This window comes from Scyliorhinus canicula, chromosome 22 (assembly GCF_902713615.1).
Source record: "Scyliorhinus canicula chromosome 22, sScyCan1.1, whole genome shotgun sequence".
Taxonomy (NCBI): domain Eukaryota; kingdom Metazoa; phylum Chordata; class Chondrichthyes; order Carcharhiniformes; family Scyliorhinidae; genus Scyliorhinus; species Scyliorhinus canicula.
Window position 1 is genome coordinate 13,784,201 of NC_052167.1, and position 26,005 is coordinate 13,810,205.

Here is a 26,005-nt window from a genome sequence, read left to right on the forward strand (position 1 = left end):
CACTGGTGTGTGAAATTCTCTTCCTCAGAAAGTAGTGGAGGCTTGGTATTTGAATTTACTCAATGCCGGGTTAGTTAGACAAGTGAGGCAAGAGAGTCAAGGGATCGGGGGAGAGAATGGAGGGGTGGGAGATAGGAAAGTGGAGCGAAGGCCACGACCAGATCATTATTGAATGGTGGAGCAAGCTTGAAGTTTCAAATGGCCAATTTGTGCTCCTAAGTTCTCCATAACCACTGGTCTCCTGACCATCATAAGGTCCAAGCATGCTCATCATATGAAATATTTCTCCCCTTAATACACACAGCATTGCTAATACCTCAGCTCAATACATAATTGGATGTTTCTGAAAAGGAAAGTACTCAATGTACAGAACTGCTTTCATAAAGGACACAATAAGATAAATAAACATTAAATGTGTTTGAGGTTGGAAGACTTTGTTGTAATCAGCAAAGACCTTTGAATGTTTTGCAGCATAGTATCATGCTCCCATGCCTAACTATCATTATTTTACATATGGATTAAGTATTGTTGTAAACTCATGACCTTGTAAGGCTGTTCTCCACTCTTATGAATGGCAACAGCAGTCAAAAGGGTGGCACGGTGGCTAGCACTGCTGCCTCATAGCTCCAAGGTCCCAGGTTCAATTCCGACTTGGGTCACTGTCAGTGTGAGTTTGCACATTTTCCCCGTGTCTGGGTGGGTTTCTTCCGGGTGCTCCGGTTTCCTCCCACAGTCTAAAGATGTGCAGGTTAGGTAGATTGGCCACACTAAATGCCCTTAGTGTCCAAAAGGTTAGGTGGGGTTACTGGGTTTGGGGATAGGGTGGTGGGTGGGGGCTTTTTCAGAGGGTCGGTGCAGGCTCAATGGACCGAATGGCCTCCTTCTGCACTGTAGTGATTCTAAAATGCAGTGACCAAAGAAAAGATCCAGCTTACCTCCAACCGATAGTGTAGCACGATCTCTTTAGCTCATTCCACCAACCTGTACTTACAGTTTTCTGAGTGATATATGCAGTAGCAAAGTCCGAAGTTAATGGTTGGGTATGTCATATTCTGCTGGATCAATTGCCATTTCTATTATCAAATGCACAGATCAAGAGGATTTCAAGTATGTTTCTGGTTGCTAATTAGGAATTGTAAGTTTATATTTTCACGTCTGTGGGTTTCAAATTCAATGATACTTCACAATGAATTGAACAATTTCCCTTTACCATAGAATTTACAGTGCAGAAGGAGGCCATTCGGCCCATCGAGTCTGCACTGGCTCTTGGAAAGAGCACCCTACCCAAGGTCAACACCTCCACCCTATTCCCCATAACCCAGTAACCCCACCCAACACTAAGGGCAATTTTGGACACTAAGGGCAATTTATCATGGCCAATCCACCTAACCTGCACATCTTTGGACTGTGGGAGGAAACCGGAGCACTCGGAGGAAACCCACGCACACACAGGGAGGAGGATGTGCAGACTCCGCACAGTGACCCAAGCCGGAATCGAACCTGGGACCCTGGAGCTGTGAAGCAATTGTGCTATCCACAATGCTGCCCGTAGCTTTCCTCTACTCACTGGCGATATGCCACCTGTGGCAGAGGTGGATGCAGATTGCATTGCCCAAATGCCAATCTGAAAACAAAACCCCTTCCTACACTAATGATATAAAAGCTTACTCACACCAGGGTTGTAATTTTGAAAGTCCTCTTCATTTCATCAAAATGACAACTCGTGTAGCTGTACAGATCCGTCCATTTAATAATGGAAAGAAATGAGTCACTTGTTCATTTCCCACACCAGCCATTCCTGTGCCCTCTGTCAGTATGATAACCAATTAGTGCTAGATTACATTCTGCCTGAACTCTCTCCATTATTGAATGAGAGGGAATATTGTTTTTCTTTTAAAATAGTATCTGGGCTTTAGTTTTGATGAAGTGTTGAGCAGTACTGAAATGGGCACTTGTGTGAGAAAGACTTTGTGATTATAAATGTCACTGGACATTTGTTACTTTAGAAATTAAATTTAATTGACAAAATAGTTTTCTTCTTCTGCAAAGAGTGTTGATTCTTCTCTGGGTTTATCCCAGAAATTAACCAATCAGATTCTCTATTTATGCACATCCAAATTATAATTGGCAATTTCAAGACAATTCCTTGGATTCAAAATTAGCCAACTAGTGATCTCAGTGTACTGGGGCTAATTTTGAAGCTGGACCATCTGTAGGTATATCTCTGCAATTAAATTAAAAACCCTTTAAAAGTAAGATGATTTATGACAAAGTATTGCAGATGTTCAACTTCTGGCGAGGGATGGTTCAGTTATATCAGGATAGATTTCAATCCTGACCTTGGAAAAGGCAAATATTCCCATGACTTTCAAGAAATTACATTATAACATACCCAGCATCCTCTCCTCTTCAAAACCGACCGGAAACGATGGACTGAATGGTACACAGTTACTCGCCTATTGCTTCTTTACCTCTGGAAACCTGGATTTGAATTCGAGTTAAGCTATTTTCCTTCTGACGCTTTGTGATGAGTGTCTCAAGGCAGTTCTCTCGCTGGGAGTCTAACAATCTGCTTGAAAGGGTAAAACAGGGACCAGACATAAAAGGAGTGAATTGCAATTTCCCATGGTCTTATGCCGATGAATGGGAGGATGTGCCTGCCTTGTACTCAGAGAACTCGATGCTGCCCCTGGGGGCAGAGAAGAAAGATTCTCCAGCTTCACGCCGTGAATGCCCTTCAGACATAAAAATGCTGCACTAGTCAGTGTCCAATGGTGTGGTGACTATGATGGAGAGAATTCCTATAACCTCGCCATTGGTTCTTTTCTAAGGATTAAACTGAATCGCTTTGCTATGCCCACACAAAAGTTGTTTATCAATTCAAATCAATCATTTGCTTAAAACCTACTTGTGAGGTGGTTTAAAAATGATTGATTGAAAATAAACTGGCCCCAGGATGTGCACGCAGGCAGAACCAATTCTGATCGATTTTGCTGATGATGATTGATCAGCTGGTTAATCTGACAGCAGGTTTATTGACAGCACTGTGCACATGTCACTGTCTCCCTATAACAGGAGTTACATTGTGATGAGCCCACAAATCTAATCTCAGTCCTTTGTTTTCCCTCCGAGTACGTGAAAAACATCTTAGCCATCTCAGTCACCTGACCAAATCAGCTTTCGACAAGTTTGCTTGCGTTTCTTTAAACATTCAGAAGCTACAATACTTTCTTTATAAATGTACTTCAGGGATAATTACAATGTTTCCAGGAGCTAAATAAAAATTGAGCATTCTAATTTCTTCGCAGGCTGGAAGGAAGGAATCGGTTTGCTAAATTTAGACATTATTGACATCAGAACAGAATTGCTTTGGTGTTTAAAATTAAGATGAGGCAAATCAAATTGATGCTTAGATTTAATTTTCAATAACACTGAGTAAATTATTTTTCTAAAGACAGGAGCAAAAGAGAACTATTGATCTCCTAAAATATTACATTGTATTGCCATGTTGCACATCATAAAATGAACTAACTATATATCATTACGTGTGTCTCTTATGGATATCATGTTTCACTGTTTATGCTCTAAAACTGGGGTATTATGGCAGAGTGCACCCTGGAAGCATGACTATTTCTTAACTATAATGCAAGACGGCAAACGGGACACTCCCCCCGGGCTCATGATGATACATTAAGACCCAAGTGCGCCTTCTCCAGTCCATGCTAGCACCCCCGCTGCCCTCCCCAAATCAGTGCTTACACCCTCCCCCCATGCCCCCTCACCCCCACCCCACCACCACCACCAGTCGATGTTTACACTCCCTGTCCTTAGTCCATGCCGGTACTCCCCATGTCTTTCGGCCACTTCACGTGGCTTCCTCAAAGTCCACATTGGCACTGTCCCTCTCCTCCTCATTCATGCCAGCAACTCCCCATCCGTTTCCCCCCTCCCAGCCCCTTTGCTGCCCTCCCCCTTCCATGCCATGTTGGCATGCCCCCTGCACCTCCTCCAGACCATGTTGGCACTGTTCCTATCTCCCCAAGTCCATGTTGGCATCCCCCCCCCTGCACATCACCACCCAGATCAAGCTGACAGTGCCCCTATCACATCCCAATCCATGTGTCCTACTGCTGCACCTCCATCTCCAGCGCTAAGCACTTTCCTCCTGGCCAGCATCAGCCACATCCAACCACGTCAGACTATCCGGTAGGTTCAGCACTTGTAGATAGGGACTTCAAAATGGGGCTGTGCGGAGAGAAACCAAGAGCTGTAAGAAGGGGGGTGGGGGAGAGATCTGCCTCTTGCTGATGTTCAGATTCAGAAACAGACACAGAATGAATTGCAATAAAGCATGACTGTGTGAATCAGAGTCGCATTGCATCATTAAACTTTGCTACAGCTATTGATGAGGAGTGAATGGAAATATGGCTGCTCAATGCTTTCACTTGCTAGCAATCATATTCTTGGAGCAGGACTTCAGAATATCTTACCAGGCAGAATTCCAAATTTACCAAAGTCTGTTCTCACACTGTCTGGAACCAACAGCAATAAGGTGTGACTGAAATATTTGAGTGCACAGATATATCTTCCTTAGGATGAATTTGCAGTTGAACAGAGCACATTTCCTCTTTAAGGACATGTAACATGGCCAAGAACGGTGAATGTGCGATGTGTCAACCTACTGCATCTCCAGGGAAAAATCAGCTTAAACATTATTCTGAAGATGAAGAAAGTTTTGTTGAACATTATCATCAAATGCTGCCTCTCCCCAGCCTCCCCCCCCCCCCCCCCGCCATACACCACCCCCATAGCCACTTCCCAATTAGTTGCAGAATTGTTAAACTAGAAACATCCCCCCCCCCAACATAGTTTGAAAAAAACTATCTAAGACATTGAATTATGAGATATAGCAGCGCACAGGTTAAAAACACCACCTTTATCCTATTTATGTCGAAACAAGGATTGTTGTTTCTTCTCCCCCATCCTGAGCTGAAGCGATTTAATAGAACCCTGCTCAAAATGTCTGAGATTTGCAAATGAACAGCGTTGAAGACACTCAGACAGAAACTCAAGATTGATGAAGTGGCTATTATGGTGCACATCAATAATAGGAAACCTCAGTAATTATCAGAGATTCAATGTCGTTGGAGAATCTCCTATTTATTTTAAAGTGCGGATTCTTTCCAGCGCTAGCCTCAGGGTAAATATGATACACAATGAGCTTGAAAGAGCTTTCACGTTTGCTCAGGTGTTTGACTCCACTGATGCCTGAGAGCTGTGGTGACAGACACTATTTATTCAGTGGCTTTGTAGTGAAGGCTTCACCCATTATCAGCATTGCTACATGATCATGAAGGGGGGCAATTATTCACTGCAGTGACATTGGGTAAGATGGTTTAAATGTGAACTGCCAGCCTTTGCACACCTGAGCACTGTCAAACAGCTTGCTTACGAATATACACTGCCCAATATCCTCCTTGCTCCATGTCTGGCCCTGTGTAAGGATAATATATTTTTGTGAGATCTGCTAGATTTTTATAGTGGTGTCACCAGCGACTTGCCCATCAGTGCTGCTGAAATGTAGCATTGTGGATAGCACAATTGCTTCACAGCTCCAGGGTCCCAGGTTCGATTCCGGCTTGGGTCACTGTCTGTGCGGAGTCTACACATCCTCCCCGTGTGTGCGTGGGTTTCCTCCTGGCGCTCCGGTTTCCTCCCACAGTCCAAAGATGTGCAGGTTAGGTGGATTGGCCATGATAAATTGCCCTTAGTGTCTCTTAGTGTTGGGTGGGGTTACTGGGTTATGGGGATAGGGTGGAGGTGTTAACCTTGGGTAGGGTGCTCTTTCCAGGAGCCGGTGCAGACTCAATGGGCCGAATGGCCTCCTTCTGCGCTGTAAATTCTATGAAAATGGGTCCCATGTTTCCAGAAGCCCTCAAAAGTCATGAATTCAAACTCATGAAATGCCACACAATGAAGGTGCCATTGATCTCGCCTGGAGAATGTCCATGATGTACAAACTGGCATTACTGTAGCCAGGTGTCATCTGAACCGTGATCATTTATGGATTGGTACAAAGGAGTTCCCGTGGCCACATGAACCTCTCATATTTAAATAACCCTGCCACCCAGCAAGCATTGTACATCTGTCCAGTTGAAGCCTATTTTTAATTGAATAATTTATGTCCTTTTAGAGGCAGGCAGATCTATTATGATAACATTCATCACTTATTTGATACAGGAGTAAACACTGTCTGATGTGATGGATGTCTCCCGAGTTTGAAAGGATCCAATAGAGTGAAAGTTCTATGTTGTGGTAACCTTTAAATGCTGCTGAAAAAATTGCCACTGATCCAGATGTTCTCTGCAGATCCAGTGAAACAGGTTCGGTGATGTTCGATGTCCCTTTCGGATATGAGCAGGTACATGTGTCGAAGACTGTCCATTCTGGTCCCTTGTTGTGACAGCTGCAGCAAAAACATGGCTACGGTTGGTCAACCTGTATATGTTGGCCAATGTGTTATCCATATTGAAAATCCTCAGATGAGGGGGCGGCAGGGTGGCACCCACCACTCTGTGTAAAGAAACTACCTCTGACATCCCCCCTATACCTTCCTCCAATCACCTTAAAATTATGTCCCCTCGTGACAGCCATTTCCGCCCTGGAGAAAAGTCTCTGGCTGTCCACTCTATCCATGCCTCTCATCACCTTGTACACCTCTGTCAAGTCACTTCTCTGCCTTCTTCTTTCCAGTGAGAAAAGCCCTAGCTCCCTCAACCTTTCTTCTGTGAAGTGCTCACTTAATCACGATTGCCAATTCCCTATTAGAAATAGCCTTCAACTGCACGGCCAGAGGTCTCAGCAGTCGGTGGGGGTTATGGGTGGTTGATGGGGCAGACAGGCAGCGACAGGGGTTTACCCGGAATGGATACACAATATCCAGGGGTTAGCGTGGTGGTGCCATGCGTGGTTGCCGCTCACCCCCCCCCCACCTTCCCATGGCAGCCCACTTCTGTTCTCCCCCCCCCCTCAACCGAGGTCCCCCACCCCCGCCAAGCACTGGGGGTGGCCAGCCCAGTGCCCCTGGGCTCTTTACCTGTGAGCAAAGATGGCTACTCACCTCCTCGTGTCCCCACAGAAACCCTTCCACCAGGTTCACGTTTTTCACAAGGAGTACTAATCAGCACCAGCATGTCCACTTTCTGGGTAGGTTGATGAATCACGAGAGGCCATTGGATAAGGAGGGGCTCCTGTTAATTGTCTGGAGATAGGGCTTAAGTGGTGATATTTGGTCTCTTGCCACACTACGGCCAGAACCCGATCTTGCCTAAGGGCTGGTTGCATCACAAACTGTTTGGTGCCTGCCGCTGTCCTCGTTTTCGGCCCCTCCTGCTATTTACTGGCCTTGTTTCACTCAAGCGAGAGCGCAGTGAGGCCGGAGAATCGCATCTCAAATGTTAGTGGTAATCAAGAATAACTAAGTATTCATATTTCCATGGGGAAAAACTTTAAATCAGTGGATATGGCTGCCCTCCAACCCGACTGAATGCATGGAGAAGAATGCCTTATAAACTATTCTCAGAAATAAACCGTAGGGCAGAATTCAATACCCACCCGGCAACAGGCTGTGAGGCAAGGGTAGGACATGCAATGGGTAGGAAGGCACAGAGGGGCAAACGCTGACTTTCTGGGCTCTCTCATAAGTCCAGGGTGGGAAAGGTTGACGCCAACCTTCCTAGTCCGAGTCCAAATGAGGCCCTTAAGTTTAAATTCAGCCCATACTGTTTACATGCTCAGAATGTATTTTCACCAGTTGAATTTCATAGTACACCTAGGATAAGCAGGGAACACATTTTTTTAAGATCACTTCAGGTATTGGTTCTCTTTAGTTTTTGAAAGGTTACACATATTTTATTTTAGGCTTTAACTAAATTTAGCAAACTAGAACAAGTGAATAGAAACAGTAGGGTAATATCCCTTTTCCGTGATTAAGGTCTACTAGCTTTCCGTATAGTCAAAAATAACAAATAGCCCACAAGCTGGGACACAAGGTTCATTCTTCTACCGTGCTATCACCATTCAGAACAACCAGATAGTCTTCCTTTGAAGCTTCCAGGTAAGTCACGGTGATTTAAAAAATAGTTGATATTTGGCTTTGAAATAATATCCAGAGATTTGCAAACTCAATTAACTATTCAATTCAACATGTCGTCATTTCATCGTGGACCAGAACAAATCTCACTGCATGTTTGTATTTCAATTGAATTCAGTGGTTCCTCCCAATTTAAGTTTCCCCGTCAATGCTTATAAATCATGTCCCAGATTAACTTGATTAATTATTACAATTATGAGTAAATCTGCCTTTAATCCCATATATACCATGACAAGAAACTAAAGCCATAAATTACTTTTGTCACATTCGCCATCTCACTAATTGGGTCCAACTCCCAATCTGTATAAATGGCTCGCACCGTGCAAGTGCCTTGCTTGAAATTATCAGAGACCTTTAATGATGGGGCTGGAACGTCGAAAAGATGCACATTTGTGAGATAGTCTCACTTTTTAGCCACACATTTCCGGTCAGGAAAATGAGCAAGTGAATTGGTTGTATAAGTGAAACTGCCTCTAAGACTCAGGATACCATCAGGCCCTCATCGAATCAGGATTGATACTAACACTGTATTGCTTTCATCCTGCTCAATATCAATGGAGTAAAGCCCATGAACCAATAATTTTAACACTGCAACGGTCCTTCCAATTTAATGGTTCAACCAACTAATCATGCTGTTAAATTTGCTCTATCCCTTTTTCCTGCATCGTATTTTAAAATAGGGCCTTACAGGACACTGAAATGAAGTCTATCATACTGCATTGGTAAAGGAGAAAGATAGCATTTATGCTGGAGACAATATTTGTTGCAAGATAGCTCACTCTATTTGATCCAGTTTTGGGATGTGGCTGTCACTGATTGGGCCAGCATTTATTGCCCATCCCTTCAGCGGAGCAGCCTGCTAGGCTACATTACAGAGGGCACTTTTTTTTTTTTTTTTTTAATTTTTTTATTGGAATTTTTTGCAGAAAATATAACAAAAAGTATAGCAAAAAGCAATAATGTGCAACTAACAGCCCCATAACACCCACAATTCCCCCCATACCGTAACATCACATGTATCACAACAGAGGGCACTTTAAGGATCAGGAATCAGATGGGAGGCCAGATCAGGTAAGGACAACAGAGCCGGAATTCTCCGGCCATTCACTGGCGGCGGGATTCTCTGATCCCATCAGCAGTGCATTCCACCCCCACGGGTTTCCTGGAGGTGTGGGGTGGCTTCAATGGTAATTCCCATTGGCACGTGGCCTTCTGCAGCCAAGAAACACATGGTTGGGGGGACCGGAGAATCCCACCCCAGATTTCCTGCACTAAAGGACATCAGTGAAGCCAGATGGGTTTTTACGACAATTGACAATAATTTAGAACCATAGAATCCCTACAGTGCAGAAGGAGGCCATTCGGCCCATCAGGTCTGCACCGGCCCTTGGAAAGAGCACCCTACTGAAGCCCACACCTCCCACTCTGTCCCCCTAACCCACAGTGCTAACCACTGTGGCACCCTACAGGAACGTAGTTTCATGGTCATCATTAGACTTTTAATCCCAGATTTTTATTGAATTCAAATTACATTAGCTACCCAGGTGGGATTCGAACCTGGGTCTTTGGATCACTAGACCCATGAAAATACCACTACGCCACTGCCTCCCTGCTTTGTTTTCACATTCTGGTTCCTCCATCATGGAGCAGATTCAATGCGCAGCAATTATCACCAGGACACAGATAGCTCAGGTGTGAAAGCAGTGACAGTTTTTAAATCAGTACTTACGCTGCATTAATTGTCATTTCAATATTCATCATTGTTTGTTTCATTTGCCATTCCCCACTGCCCAAATTTTCTTTTAGCTAATAAGATGGGCAAGTCTGGATAATCAAGGTCAGTAGCTCACACCCACTGTAAATTAGTTATACTTCCCTAACTTTGACCCATTTAATTCCATTGCATTTTAGATTAGAATAGATGAGAGTTTTGATCTACAAGGGAATCAAGGGTTATGGAGTGCAGACAAGAGAGTGAAGTCAAGGCCACAATTAGGTCAGTCATGATCATACTGAAGGGCAGAGCTAGGCTCAAAGACCCAAATGGCTCTGATCCTGTTGCATGACTTCAGATCAATCAATCCCAACCTTTCCAACTGGGAAATTTGTTATCAATACATAAATATCCCAGAACTATAAAGAAAAGTCCCCTCAACCCTTTGGGAATATAGAATATGCAACGACAACATGCATTTCTCTAATACTTCTCATGTACAGAAATACACTGCAGGATGTTTTCCAGGGCTCAGAATTACAAAACAATGCCTAGCAGAAAGGTGGGGATGCAGGAGACCCTACAGGTTGGAGGTCAAAGCATAGTGGAACAAAAGGTACTTTTGGCTATTAAAAGCAGAAGAGCAAGATGGAGAGGCAGATTAATTTAAGGAGGGCTGGGACATACTGAATGAAGGGGCACTAATGGCGGGTGGTGAATGGTGTGCCAATATCTCAGAAGCTTAGGGTGTGCACAGGAATGTACACCTGAAATAGATCACGGCCAGGCAAAACCATAGGGAGATGGGAGGAAATGGACAAGGACCTTGACATCAATTGTTAGCATCAGGGGAAACTGACAAAATCTTGCAGTGGTGTTGAGAATGAAATGCATGGTAAGGGTGACTATTGAGGATGTGGTAATCTGCTAAGTTTTAAGTGTGTACAAATTGGCATGTGATTAATGAGAATCATCAAAGTCACAAAGGGGCAGCATGGTAACACAGTGGTTAGCACAATGGCTTCACAGCTCCAGGGTCCCAGGTTTGATTCCTGGCTTGGGTCACTGTCTGTGCGGAGTCTGCACGTTCTCCCTGTGTCTGCGTGGGTTTCCCCCGGGTGCCCTGGTTTCCTCCCACAGTCCAAAGATGTGCAGGTTAGGTAGACTGGCCATGATACATTGCCCTTAGGTTAGGTGGGGTTACTGGTTTACGGGGATAGAGTGGTGTGGGCTGAAGTGGGATGCTCTTTCCAAGAGCCGGTGCAGACTCGATGGGCCGAATGGCCTCCTTCTGCACTGTAAATTCTATAAACACAGCAAGATGTAATACTTTAACTCTTGTTATGCTCCTTCTAATGTGATTTGATGGAATTCATACCAACTGAAGTGGATGGGTTCAAGCCCACAATTCTTGGTTGAGACAAACATTCAAATGACTTGAACTTCACCTGACATTCATTAGCTTTTTGATCTGCTAGGGCGTCAAGGATTATAGGGTGCAGACAGCAAAGTGAAGTTAAGGCCACAACCATGTCAGTAACGATCATACTGAATGGCCGAGTTAGGGGCAAATGGCCTACTCCAGTTCCTATTTCTTAGGTTCTCATTACTTACCCAGCTCAGCTCAAGTTCAGAAGGAACCTTGACATTAGTATGTAAATTTAGGAATCTGAATTTCAACTGACAGAGCCATCTCTGGGATTCTGAAGCTTCATACTTGTACTTCTTGCTGCAACTTCAAAGTTCCAAACTGCATAAATATTTCATTGGATGTGTTTCACACGTTGAGAAAACTTTTGAACAATTGCTCAGAATGTCAGATGATATCAGTTGTCACTGAAGCCTATGTGTCTGAGATACTTGGTTCACAGGTAATTGAGCAAGTGCCACAATCAGAATAAAAATGACAGCTCATATTTGTAGTCCCATTTTATAAGATACAGCTGCAGAACTACTTGCATCTTTTTTAAAAAACTGGTGGCAGTCAATGAGCTTAACAACTGCATCGCTGGCTATCTGAGGCTGGTCCTCACTTGACTTCTGCCCCTCACATCCACCAGCTTCAGTTGGGATGGACATTGTTGGTTCTTGCTTCGATCACACACCATTTCCATGACAGGGTCACTCCTTTCCACTAAGCAAGCAGCCCATTGCTGCCTTCCAAAATGTGACTGCCCCATTAGATGAGTAATGTTATTGAAAACACATTACATTTTAAGGCAAGACTGGCAAGGCAAAAGAAACGTTGTGTCAGTTTGATTTTTCAGCATAATTTCAATCTAGCCTTTACAGACCAAGAAGAGCCATACTGTCTGTTTAATCTCCAGCTTCACAGAAATTGAAAAATCTTGTTTGACAGTGTGTTACGTAGATACACGAATTAGGCAAAGTTCTGAGCAGGAGTCTTATCTCACACTCTTTGTCTTTCATATTATTGTTACTGAGTTGCCAAGAGTTGTCTTTCCCTCTGCGTCTCACCTTGGAAAGAAGTAGCACATCATGCCGCCTATTAGTGATTTTGCACACTTAGTTGCTGGTACGACCTGTCAACATGCCTGCAATATTCACTGTCTGACACCTACATTATCAGCTGGAAACTTCAAGGGCTTCTGATTGTGATGATATGAGTTTCCATGACAATCGAATGTATTTAGTATACCAGCACTGCCCTGGATAAACAGTGATTCTTTACGAAAACAAGAAGGTCATTACGGCAGATTGTCAAATCAATTCGATGAGTGTCTCAGCGGATTAAGGCATCTTCTTTCGGCACTGACATGGTGTCAATAGTACTGGGCCACTGGTGCATGGTCAGATGATTGAAGTGAAATGCCCATCAGTCATTGAGCTGAGGTGGACTAATGATTCCCTGTGCTGCCTATTAGAACTACATGACAACTCAATCCTCGTTGCTGCAAAAAGTGACCTTGTTGCTTTACTTGAAGCTGAATTAAATTGACAAGAGCAGCTAATCTTTACCTTGGGCGATTAACAGAATTTAAGTACAAAACCACAGAGCCACAATTGTTTAATGTATCATTTCTTTCTTTAATCCTCGACATTGTCTTTTGTTTTATTGTGCCTCTTTAACCCAAGCTTTATTTATTACTTTTCATGATATGCTGTATCGCAAAATCCCTACCAAACACTCTGTGCATCCAAATCTTCCTTCCCCAAAGCACCTTGGTGTGTTGTGCAGACAGCCTCAATACTCCAGCAGACGTATTGTCACTGGCATCCCATGGTGCCCAGCTGGTAGTTGACAATGCAGAGCCTGTACTAGCCTTAATGCCACTGTTGGTGGTCCATGTAATAGGTATGAAATCCATAGCATCTGATAAGCAAGAATTAGGAACTGATAAGAGCTTTCTGAAAGGAGAGTGAGTAATTGGCAGCTCCTAATAAAGAACACAGCTTTCACTTATCTTCATTTACTAGAAGCTTGACAGAATGACAGAGCTCTAATAAGCTCAAAAAAGTCAATGATTTGGGAGAGAAGAGTGTTAAAATCTGACAGAGCATTTTGAAAGGAGAAATGTACAGTCTGTTTGATATGTGCCATTACGTCAAAAGAAAATAAGGACATTTGAATTTAAGAATAAATTTGATATTGAAACATTTATAACATTGTAATCTATTTCAGTGACATTCTGCTTTACAAGTATTAAAATAATAATATGTATTAAAAGAACGTTTTTTGATTTCTTTTGCACTCCGAAGGAATTATGTCTGCAATTACTCTAAATGAAGAGATGTGCTTCTTTTAAATTAGAAATGTAAAAATAATATTTATTTATTCATGGATGTGTCATAGACACACTGTGCACAATACTAACTTTCTATCTTCTTTTTCAAGGTAACAGGGTCATAACAGTAACCTTTAAGAAAACACATTTTGATGTTTTGTGAGACTATTATGAAGGTGATACATTATTAGTTCATATACCATTCCACTGCACAAAAGATGATGAACAGGCTTTTCAACAACTTGGTTTAAGCGGGTGGCTTAGAGCTCGTCAACTTCACTATATCCACACAACACAATAGATCATTATACTTAAAACTCAAAGAACATAGCTAACCGCTCCCAGAAGTATACATAAAACCAGGTGTAATGAAACCTGTGACTAAAATTGGCTGCTTAAGAAAGGTGCCTGCTAATATCAACCTAGCAAGCACTGAAGCAACATTACACAGGGACTGCCACTAATATATCCATTCAATGCAGTTAGCCATTTTGTTACTGTTGGTAAAATTAATGTCAATTTCTAAAATACACAATGTCCCAGCCTTTCCAAATTTCTAAAGCAACCTGCAAAAATATGAAATGTATCAACAGAAAGAAGCAATTATTTTGAGATACTGTGAAATATTCCACAATCTTTGCTCAGTACCAATCATTGGTATGCTGTAGGCTCTCAGTAAATGCATTCACTGCACTGTCACCATTGGATGAAAAGCCATCCAAGAATGAATGCAGGAACAAAAAAAATACTAATTGATGTTATTAAAGAATCAATTCCTCCTACTGTGCTGTTTTATTATCCCTGAATTCCAGAGTTAGGTCCGTTATCTTGTTTCCCAGCAGAGGAATCATGAGAAAGGAGAGCAGTGCTACTTAACTGCAGTTCGTCCGATCATGGGGGAGTTCCTGAGGGGTGATGAGCATTTAGTAGCCACAATACTTCCAAAGTCAAGAATTGACTTTGGCCATGCAATGCTGAATAGTGAAGAATCCCTGCCAGGACTTACCTCTAAGCTGCTGCCATAATTGCACCGTAAGTGTTTCGGCAAGTCTGTATTCACGTGCACTATACCGCCTGCAGCATGCAAGCAACTCAGTGACATGGCAGCTTTTTACCTGCAATTACATCAGTAAATAATATTGGCTTATGGTTCCTTAGGCATTACATTCCCTCAGTGCTTGTCCAATCCCTGGTATGTGAACCTAGATAAGTGAGTGTTTGCAGACTATTCCACCACATATCACTTCACCCTCTTCCCATCCAATCTTTCAACTGAAGCCATAAGATAGTGGGAACAATTTAAGACAACGTAAGTATTGAGGATTACAGAATTTACAGTGCAGAAGGAGGCCATTCGGCCCATCGAGTCTGCATGGCTCTTGGAAAGAGCATCTCACTTAAGCGCACACCTCCACCCTATCCCCGTTAACCAGTAACCCCATAACCTAAGGGCAATTTATCATGGCCAATCCACCTAACCTGCATGCCTTTGTGACTGTGGGAGGAATCCGGAGCACCCGGGGGAATCCACACAGACACGAGGAGAATGTGCAGACTCTGCACAGACAGTGACCCAGCAGGGAATCGAACCTGGGACCCTGGCGAACTTGGGACCCTAAATGTGAAGCAACTGTGCTAAGCACTTGTGCTACCGAGCTGCCCATTAATAAAGCCACAATTTGGGGATACCTGCTGAAGCTTAATCAAGGCCAAGAGCACCACTCTTAAAATGAGCATGTTTATACTGAAAAGACAGATGAAAAGTATGCATTCTGTTAAGTTATGTTAAAAGTTGAGATTCCTGCACTTTAGGGAAAAAAAGACTTGCATTTATAGAGCTCCCTTCACAACCACAATAGTTCCCAAAGTGATTTACAGTCAATTAAATATTTTTGAAATGTAGTCATTGTTGTCATGCAGGAAATGGGAGCCAGTTTATGCACAGCAAGCTCCCACATACTGCACTGTGATGCAACTAGATACTTTTGATGATGGAGATTGAGGAATAAAAATTGGCCAAAACACCAGGGATAATTCATTTGCTAGTCTTTGAAATAATCCCGTGGGACTTTGTACATACACCTGAGGGCAGACCAATGTTGGTTTCACATCTCCATGAGTACTCCCTCAGTACTGCACGAGACGAGAATGTCAACTTTGATTGTGGTGCTCGATCCCGGAGTAAGACTTGACTCCCACAATCTAGTGACTCAGAGGTCAGAGTGTACCAATGCAGCCAAGGCTGACACATTACAGAATTATGCCACATACAGCGTGAAGCAGGATATGGTGGAACTGTTGGTAAAATTTTCCATGCCCCAATGGGGCAAACACATTGGGCAGGATTCTCCGATCCCCCTCTGGGGCGGAAAATCATCGGGGAGGGGGGGGGGGGGGGGGGGGGGGCGGCCTAAATCCCTCCCTGCCGCCCCGACTGCCGGATTTTCCGGTGGCGGTTTTTCAACAGGGGCGGGAATCACGTCCCCCCGTCGGGGGATGTTGGCAGTGGGACCCCCCTGGCGATTCTCCGCTCCGCGAAGTGCTGAGTCACCGCCCGTTTTCGGCCAGTCTCGCTGGCGTAAATCAAACAAGGTACTTACCGGCGGGACCTGGCTCTGCGGGCGGCTTGCGGAGCCCTCGCAGGGGTATCTGGCCTCGGAGGGGGCCCCCCCCATGGTGGCCTGGCCAGCGATCGGGGCCCACCGATCTGAGGGCAGGCCTGTGCCATGGGGGCACTCTTTCCCTCCACGCTGGCCGCTGTAACAGTCCGCCATGGCCAGCGTTGGGAGAGGAACCACCCTGTGCATGCCCTGGGATCACGCCAGAACATGCTGGCGCTCCCGCGCATGCGCCAACTCACACCTGCCAGCGGAGGATTCCGCACCTTCTGGGCGGCCCGACGCCGGAGTGGTTCACGCCACTCTTTGGCACCGGTACGGTCTGCACGCAGGATTCCGGAGAATCCCGCCCATTGAATGTGAAGTCAACGCACACATTATCTTCACTCTCATTATGAACTGAGCATTCAACACAGGCTATCTATTTTTTTTAAAAACAATTAATGCCAAGGCAAAATACGCAGAGCAGTGCCTGTGAAACTGTGAAGAGAACATTTATAAAATATAAGCTTAAATTGCCAAATTGTGGTTTATGACACATATAAAGTTATACTGTCGTGCGACACAACCTTAACGGAGCAAGGCATCTGTTAAAAGTAAACTTCATTGATCAGGAGAAACATAACATATAAAACACTTTGGCAAATAATATACTATTCATTATCTACAATGTTTAATTAATAGTAGATCCTATTTTAATGTTCATTTAAGTTCACAGCTGGTCGAGACCACACTTATTATTGTTATATATCCTAGTTATATATCCTAGTTATATATCCTAGTTCTCCTATCCATTTCTACACCAAGTGGTAATTACATTTCTTACTAACCCCTCGATATTCTGCTCCTGTTGTGTCTAATGCTGAATGGATGATATTAGATTAATATGTTAAATGTTTCAATTGTTTTCTTCCATAATTGTATTAATAAATGAACCTGTGAGCACCTTTTCCTTTGGTCACTACTGCAATTTGCAACAATGCCCTGAACACATTACCCAACAGTTCATTAGAACGAATCCCTGGCTGAAGAGTCAGTGCTGGGTCTCGAATGTGGCTCCATGAATAGCAGAGGCAAATGGCTTGTGCAAACTCCCAATTACATTGAGCCACTTAGCTCGTCCATCTGGCCCTTGTCCTTATCAAGTAAGAGGAGAAAACCATCTAAGGTTTCCACTTCAGGTTGCTTTCCATTAATGTATCCCAGTGATGTGAGGACAATATTTAACTTAATTGCAATGCTCTACCATGGAACATTCTCTAATACTCAATGTCAAGCTTGAATTCTGACTACTGCATGCTGTAGGATTAGACGTGGCAGATTTGCTAAAGCATGAATTGTACCTGTTAGAACATTGTGTGCATTGTTAGTTGAACCAGATGTCTTCCATTCTCACATTCTTTATAGTGAGACTGCATTTGGGTGCCTGAAAGGAAAATGGTGTTAATATTGGGCTTAAGTGAAAGGAAAGGGTCCATGATCACCACCTTCAGTTTGTGCTTCAGATAGGTGGATGAGAGTCCAGTGGAATTGAAGAAGGCGCATAATGCAGGAACTTACCATCATCCTGAAAGTTGTTGGCGACGTAGGATGCAGCAACCACTACCATTCCCAGATGGAGAGCACCATCTACTACAAATGCTTCAGGAAACGTAGGCAGGCCAGCTACCCTCTGGTTCTCTGCTGCAGTTTTCTGCATTCTTGTCCTGCAAGAGATAGTAAAGAATGTCAGCGGGTGCATTGCAATGTGTTGGAGTGGTGTAGTTGCCATAGCTGAATAGGCGCACGTGTGCCAATGCTGTGAGATGTGTCTCTGAAACTGACAATATTGTTAAATGTGTGAGGGGTGGGCCGGGTATCTGACTGTTACTGATGAGTCTTGTCAATGGATGCGTGATGGGGCTGTGGTGCAGCAAGCAACATTAGGGATTAGTGGTGTGGGGTGGGGGGTAAAAGATGTAATTTGAAGATGTTTTCATTAACTTTGAGCACTCATTTGAGATCAACGAACCCTACTGGTTGTGAGGCCAAACTATGGGATTTCTCAACTTGGCCACCTTCTCCCCTTCCCTTCACACGGGCTTCCTGGCCTCCTATGGAAACATGGCCTCGCTTCCTGTGACCTAGAATCCTTCCAGTGCAGAGGGAGGCCATTCAATCCATTATGTCTGCACCTACTCTTGTGGAAAGAGTACCCTACATAGGCCCGCCCCATAACACCGTAATCTTGTAACCCTACCTAACCTTTTGGACACCAAGGAGCAATTTAGCATGGCCAATGCACCTAACATGCACTGTGGGAGGAAACCGGAGCACCCGGAGAAAACCAAAGCTGACACGGGGAGAGCATGCAAACTCCACGCACAGTCACCCAAGGTGGGAATAGAACCTGGGTTCCTGGTGCTGTGAGGCAACAATGCCAACCACTGTGCCACCGTGCTGCCCCAAGGCCTGCTGGACTAAGGACTCCAAAGCAGCAGAGATCCCAGGAGTCCTGTCTCTGGCCAGCTTTTCCATTACCAGTCTTCCTCGTTCCCTCAAAATCCTTCTGAGATTTCCACCAGCTGGTGCAACCTGAATGTACCGTCACATAAAGAGCGGCAGGCTGCCTTTAAGAAGCGGAGGCTAGTCTCTGGTCCTGCTAGCCATACACGCCCCGTGTTGAGTATGCAGCCAGACAGTGTGTGTTTCATGCCACAACCATGTTGATAAGCAGACAGTACAAAGGTTGCATACAGCCTGTCTCCACTGGACAGACATGGCTTAACTGGAATACCCGCTCCCGCTGAAGGACTTAATTGAACACTCTTCCCCTTGTTACTTATAAAGAAATTCTTAAAAGTCTTGTATTAAGTACAAATGTCACCCGAAGAGCATTCAGATTTTAAATTTTCTCAGATGGCTGATGATGTTACGTTTGAATTTTATTGGCCCTGCATGATAAATAAATCTGACTTTGAGCGTCTAAGTAGTACTCCCTCTCTGCTCTTTAAGGTCTCCTTAAAAGTCTTCTCTTTGATCATTCATTTCCCTAAATCCAGCTGTTTCTGTCACTTGACACGAGGTGCTTTGAGATGTTCTCTGTGCAAGCGAGGTAGTGCCATAGTGTTATTGTCGCTGAATTAGTAATTCAGAGATCCAGGGTAATGTTCCTTGGACTCAGGTTCAAATCTCACTATGTCAGGTGATGAAATTTGAATTCAATAAAAATCTGAAATTAAAAGTTCAGCAATAATACCTCTTAAAACTAAATAAATAGCATGCTGCTAGTTCTATAAGTTGTTTTATTAAGGATTGAGAGGAAATATAGGACTGAGTAATCATTATTAACCATTAAACATGTATTTTTAGGACATAGCAGTAATAAGTAATCTAATGGGATTTAGGATAGCTAACTTGACATTACTTTTGACATCTCGGGCGTGATTCTCCCGTACCCGGCAGGGCGGAGACCCCGGTGGGATGGAGTGGCGTGAACCACTCCGGCGTCGGCTCGCCCCAAAGGTGCGGAATCATCGCCGGCTGGCGTGGAAGGCCTTTGGCACCACACCAGCCGGGGCCGAAGGGACTCCGCCGGCCGGCGAGAGTCCTCGCATGCGCGGGAGCATCAGCAGCTGCTGACGCATGCGCAGGTAGGGGTTCACCTATGCGTCGGCCATCGCGGAGGCTGTCATGGCCGATGCGTAGGAAAGGAGTGCCCCTACAGCACAGTCCCGCCCGCGGATCAGTGGGCCCCGATCGCGGGCCAGGCCACCGTGGGAGAACCCCCTGGGGCCAGATCGCCCCACCCTAGGACCCCGGAGCCCGCCCACTCTGCCAGGTCCCGCTGGTAAGATACCTAGTCTAATCTACGTCGGTGGGACTGGCAAAGAACCAGCGGGACTTCGGCCCATTGCGGGCCGGAGAATTATCGGGGGGGCCGCTGTGAGCGGCCGCCGACCGGCGCGGCGCGATTCCCGCCCCTGGCGACTCTCCGGTGCCGGAGAATTCGGCGGACGGCAGGGGCGGGATTCACGCCGCTCCCCGGCAATTCTCCGACCCGGCAGTGGGTCGGAGAATCCCACCCCTTGTCTTTGTGAAACAATCCAGGATGCTAGTTCTGTTGTTCTGCTTCTCACAAACAGTCAGCACAGGCTGCTGGGATTGTACCCAGCTGTCAGGATGAGGATCAATCATGCGCTGCTTGCGATTCTATTCGGTGAAGTTTAAACACTGTTTATGATTCTACTGGATAAGTTTAAAAGTAGCAGCTTCAGTAATTGGATCCCTTCCAACTGGGGTGGGCTATTGATTTTTGAATGTTGTATAATTACTGTGTTCGGGTCTTTGTTCGGCAGAACAGGTCTTGGCCGATATCCAGTCTGTTCTCCGTGTAAACGTAACAAGCTTGATTAAATAGCCATCTTGTCCAGGTTATGGTGTTTTGTTCCTATCTGTACTGAGCTGAGCCACAGGGAATAACCCTACATGGAAGCTGACTCAATACACAGGTCTTGAAACCGCTCCTACATCAAAAGTGCAATGATGACTGATAGAAATTGGCTTTCTAGTTAGGTAGCTTAGCTAGTTAGCTTGTAGGTGCAGCACGGTAGCATAGTAGTTAGCACAATTGCTTCACAGCTCCAGGGTCCCAGGTTCGATTCCCAGCTTAGGTCACTGTCTGTGTGGAGTCTGCACGTTCTCCCCGTGTGTGCGTGGGTTTCCTCCGGGTGCTCCGGTTTCCTTCCACAGTCCAAAGATGTGCCAGTTAGGTGGATTGGCCATGCTAAATTGCCCTTAGTGTCCAAAATTGGCCTTAGTGTTGGGTGGGGTTACTGGGTTATGGGGATAGGGTGGAGATGTGGGCCTGGTAGGGTGCTCTTTCCAAGAGCCAGTGCAGACTCGATGGGCCAAATGGCCTCCTTCTGTACTGTAAATTCTATGAATCTGTTGTATAGATGATATAGGTGAAAGGTTTAATTGAGAACTCATTAGGAGTAATTAACTAAATCATATTAACCATGAGAGTGAGGAAAGACGAATAGCTGGGAACATTTTGCAAGTTGCTTGAGACTTGCTTAACATTGTAAGGACAGTGACGTCAAATAGCTAAAAGGCCCCATTGTGTGAAAGAACAGGCAGTTCCGTTTCTATGGTAACAACCAGTCTAAGGTGATAAGTCCTAGCGAAGAATGTGTTTTTCTCAAGCGATGGTATGGGAAAGTTTGTCCCAATATATTTTTTTTTTTTTTTAAATAATTTTTATTGAAATTTTTCGATACAAACATTTACCCCTACTACATTTTAAATTATAACACAACAAATCCCCCCTGGAAAATCCTCCCCACGCCCTCCCCCGCGCGCACCCCCCCACCCTCTCCCCCCCCCCGCGCTACCAGTCTAGCAACCAAACCGTTTTTCCCTTTCTGCCGATGGCCTCGGGCAGTCATTGCCCGCGACCCCCCGGTCCCAATATATTTTAAATACATATCTCTCTTAAATTGACGAATAGACAGTTTGGCTGAATTAAGTGAATTATAAATTAGTTAAAGCCAATCATAGATGTAAAGAAGGTGAGACCTTAAAGATCATAATCTCCTTAAGTATCACTTGTCGGGATGGTAAAATCCATTTTGGAATCAATCTATCTCTTTCTGAAACCTTTTTTTTTTTGCTTGCTTTTGCTAAATCGTCATCTTTCTTTTGTTTAAATCACTCAGTCTTTTTATACTGTGTATTATGATTTGAAGAATTACCACAATCTGTATTTTAAAACTCAACCACTGTATTCGCTAAAGACAATCAATCTGACTAGCTTGCTGAAGGGTTAGTCGGAATTCTCTCAATGTCGTATTGAAAATAAAGTTACCAGTGGGCACTACAGCTGACCAATAAAGTTCCAGTGGACTTTGCCAAAAAGCACAGACTTGACCTCTGTTATTTAGGAACTGAGAAGGGATAATCCAGGATTCTGAATACACACAGAGATCCATCAATGACCATGAAACCATTGTTGATTGTCGTAAAAACCCAACTGGTTTTTTAATGTCCTTTAGGGAAGGAAATCTGCCGACCTTACCTGGTATGGCCTACATGCGACTCCAGATCACAGCAATGTGGTTGATTCTTAAATGGCCCCTGAAATGTCCCAGCAAGCCGCTCAGCTCAAGGGCAATTCAGGATGGGCAATAAATGCTGGCCAAGACAGCGTGCCCACATCCAAATTAAAAAAACTTTGTCTTTGCATATTCCCTTTCTATAAAATGCATGTCTTGTAGTGTTATTAATTCAGGAAAACAAATGCAGCACAAAATATAATAAACTGCAATTTTAAATATATTAATATTTCTTATTAACAGGCTTGCTTTGAATGCAAAATGTGCCCAAAAGCACAGGGACATCTCTTCCATATCTAAGTGAAATGTGCAGAGGACAGACAGGTATAGCCCACCCTTTACATCGCCTGCTTTCAAAGAGCAAATTATCCATACAGCCAAAATGTCACCCCGTCAGTTAAAATAAGGGCTATTGGATTGCTGAGGGAGCACAGGGATATGTGGGTGATACTGCAGTCATGATTGAGCATGGTATCTCCCCCACCCACCCCAATTTGACACTTGCCGGCGAACAGAAATATCTCCCTCTGTCTTTACACACACACAGTGGTAATTTATCCTGAAATGCTTAACGGAATCTGATCCCTGTTACGTGAGCACACTGGGCTTTCAAAAAGTGTTAAATAGCGAATTGCTTAAAAAGTTTAAAAATGCAGCAATCCAGGAAAATTGAATCTGAACAGATAAAAGTCTACTCCAACATCACAAATGGCTTTGCTTGTCACATAAAGGAAATGATGCAGACTGAGTAAATGGATATATGCGCATACATTTATAAAATCCATGCTGACTGCACAGAAAAAATGAAATTTCTAGTACAGTACTTTTCACATCTATATTATTTGATTTTCAGCTTGGTAGTATTAACTCATCTTTTGCATTATAACCAACTGCACTGATTTCAATTCATCAAATGCACATTGAAAATATTTCTTTTCTGAGCAATAAGCAAACAGATATAAAAATTGAAATTTTACCACCACACGTACTTCATCTCCTTGAATTCACATCCCTCAGACAGAAGCTCCATGTTTGTAATTCGAGGGATAATGTTGCTTTAACTACCTTCATTGAAATAGTCTTTATAAATCTAGTAACAAAGGCTAATAAGAGAAAGGAAAAATGAGAATGTAATGTGGCCTAAATTGGCATCAATTGTTTCTTCCCATATCATAAAATGTTGTATTGAACCGTAGGATTAACTGTAAAAGAGGATTACTCAATCTACTAATGCCATTTCCCAGTAGAGAAATCTTTTCTGTAGCACTAAATAGCTGCTGTTTAGTACAATGGTAAGTGAACATAAGATTCTGGAAGCTGGTTCTTTCCTGCTCTCCAGACACAGTTTTCTTGTTAAGTAGCACATACTATACATGCCTTAATTTAATTTCAAACTGCACTGTTTTCGAGTGACCTGCTTTTGACTGTCAGCTCATGTTCATTAATTCAGAATGAGACAACCAGTAATCTCCAAGTACATAGGCTTATTTTGAAGCAGGGGCGTCTGAAAGAAGGTTTAATAAAATATAGGTTTTTCATTAGACAACGCATTTTCGATAATCAGACTTTCTAATTGTGCAAATGGATGGTACTATCCCATGATATTGAATGAAATTCAGGGCAAGGTAAAGCCTCCTGATGAAAGTCTCATGGGCTCGCTAGCATATTGATCAGCCTCTTCTCAGTTTTAAAGCCAAAATGAAAGGTGAAAGAATGCAATCCTGCATATCCTTCAGCGCTACCAGAAAAACTAAAGCTTACCTCCCTCCACAGGCCAAGACAGCACTGTGTATTTTGTGAACCCATAAACATTTAGCTTGTAGTCAAAGAACACAATGGAGGGGAACACGCCAACATTTTATCTGAATTCCTTATGTTTATTCACCTAATAGAGGTGAAAGGATGTCGATGCTGAGAAAGGAATACTTACCTACGTTAGGTACACAGTTTCAGCATCGATCACTCCGAGGCAAGGCACGTGACACCTTGCAATGGCATCCCTTTTTAACCGGTGTAACAATTTATCATTTTGCATGGCAGCCATCCTTTCATATCTGTAATAGAGAATATCAATTCAGTGTCAACTGGTGACAAATTAAGGAGAGGTTATACATTATGGAGTTTTTTTTCAATTCCAATGCTCCACAATATATTTTTTTAAATTAATTTTTTCATGGGATGTGGGTGTTGCTGCCAAGGGCAGCATTCGTTGCCCATCCCTTGCCCTTGAACTGAGTAGCTTGTGAGGCCACTGCGGAGGGCACTGAAGAGCTGATCATATTTCTGTGAACGTGGAGTCACAAGTCTTATGTCTTGTGGTCTTATAAATGCTGTGGCTACAAGAGATATATTTGCTTTGTTTGGACCCTTGTTCCGCACTGTAACCAATCACTGTTTGCCGATGTACCATTAGTGAATGTACTCCGTCGATTATTCTTTTTTTTGTCTACTATGTACGTACTGTGTACGTTCCCTTGGCCGCAGAAAAATACTTTTCACTGTACTTCGGTACATGTGACAATAAATCAAATCAAATCAATTTAAATCAAATCAAGAGCAGGTCAGAGGCTAGGAATCCTGCGGCAAGTAACTCACCTCCTGACTCTCCAAAGCCTGTCCACCACCTTCAAGGCACAAGTAGGGAGTGTGATGGAATACTCAACATTTGCCTGGATGAGTGCAGCTCCAACAACACTCAAGAAGCTCGCTGGCACCCAGGACAAAGCAGGCCGCTTGATTGCTCCCCCTTCCACAAACATTCACTGCCTCCACCACCGATGCACAATAGCAACAGTGTATCATCTACAAGACGGACTGCTGGAACTCATCATCCTTAGGCAGCACCTTACAAAACCACGACCACTACGATCTAGCAGGACAAGGGCAGTAGATACATGAGAACCCCACCACCTGCAATTTCCTCTTCAAGCCACTCACCATCCTGACTTGGAAACATATCGACATTCCTTCAATGTCGCTGGGTCAAAAACCTGGAACTCCCTCCCGAAAAGCACAGTGGGTGCACCTACTCCACATGAACTACAGGGGTTCAAAAAAGCAGCTCATAATCATCATCTCAAGGGCAATTCGGGATGGGCAATGAACGCTGGCCTCGCCAGTGACATAAAAAATGAGTTATAAAAATCATGACAGGAAAAGGTATCAAAGTAGAGGTAGACTCAGTCCCTTCCCCACAGGGGAAGACAATTATGAATTGTTAATTTGAGATGGTGGGAAATTGAGGGATCAGTGTTCACTAGTAAAGAGAGGCTATGAGAATTCGGATTTCATGTGGAACATGTGTAGCAGAGATTTGGATGAGCTGAGGTTGAGGAATGGGAGATTTCAGGCCGGCTCGGAGATCTTTGGAGTAGACGAGTCTGGACGAGACAAACATATGAACGAGGGCTGCAGCAGATGGCCAGCTGAGATTGGAGATGAAAGCTGGTGATGTTGTGGAGATAGAAGACAACAGTCTTTGTGGAGGAGTAAATAATGGTTTGGAAGGTCTCTAAACTTGCAAACAAGATTTAAAAGAAGGATAGAAGTCGGATTGGGCATGAATGCATAGACATAGGGTAGCACGGTGGCACAGTGGTTAGCGCTGCTGCCTCACGGCACCGAGGTACCAGGTTTGATCCCGGCCCCGGGTCACTGTCATAGAACACTCACTTCTCCCC

The 26,005-nt window shown here is 44.0% G+C and overlaps 1 long non-coding RNA gene across 1 annotated transcript in view; it reads right to left on the reverse strand.

Annotated features, from left to right (window-relative positions):
* Window positions 1–24,382, reverse strand: part of LOC119956193 — a 43,505-nt gene extending 19,123 nt beyond the window's left edge. Inside the window, exons 1-4 of the long non-coding RNA XR_005458601.1 lie at window positions 24,256–24,382; window positions 23,315–23,428; window positions 17,791–17,936; window positions 17,574–17,656 (exon numbers count right to left, since the gene is read on the reverse strand). This is a non-coding gene — a long non-coding RNA (uncharacterized LOC119956193). The remainder of the gene's footprint in view (window positions 1–17,573; window positions 17,657–17,790; window positions 17,937–23,314; window positions 23,429–24,255) is intronic.
* Window positions 24,383–26,005: the final 1,623 nt, after the last annotated feature.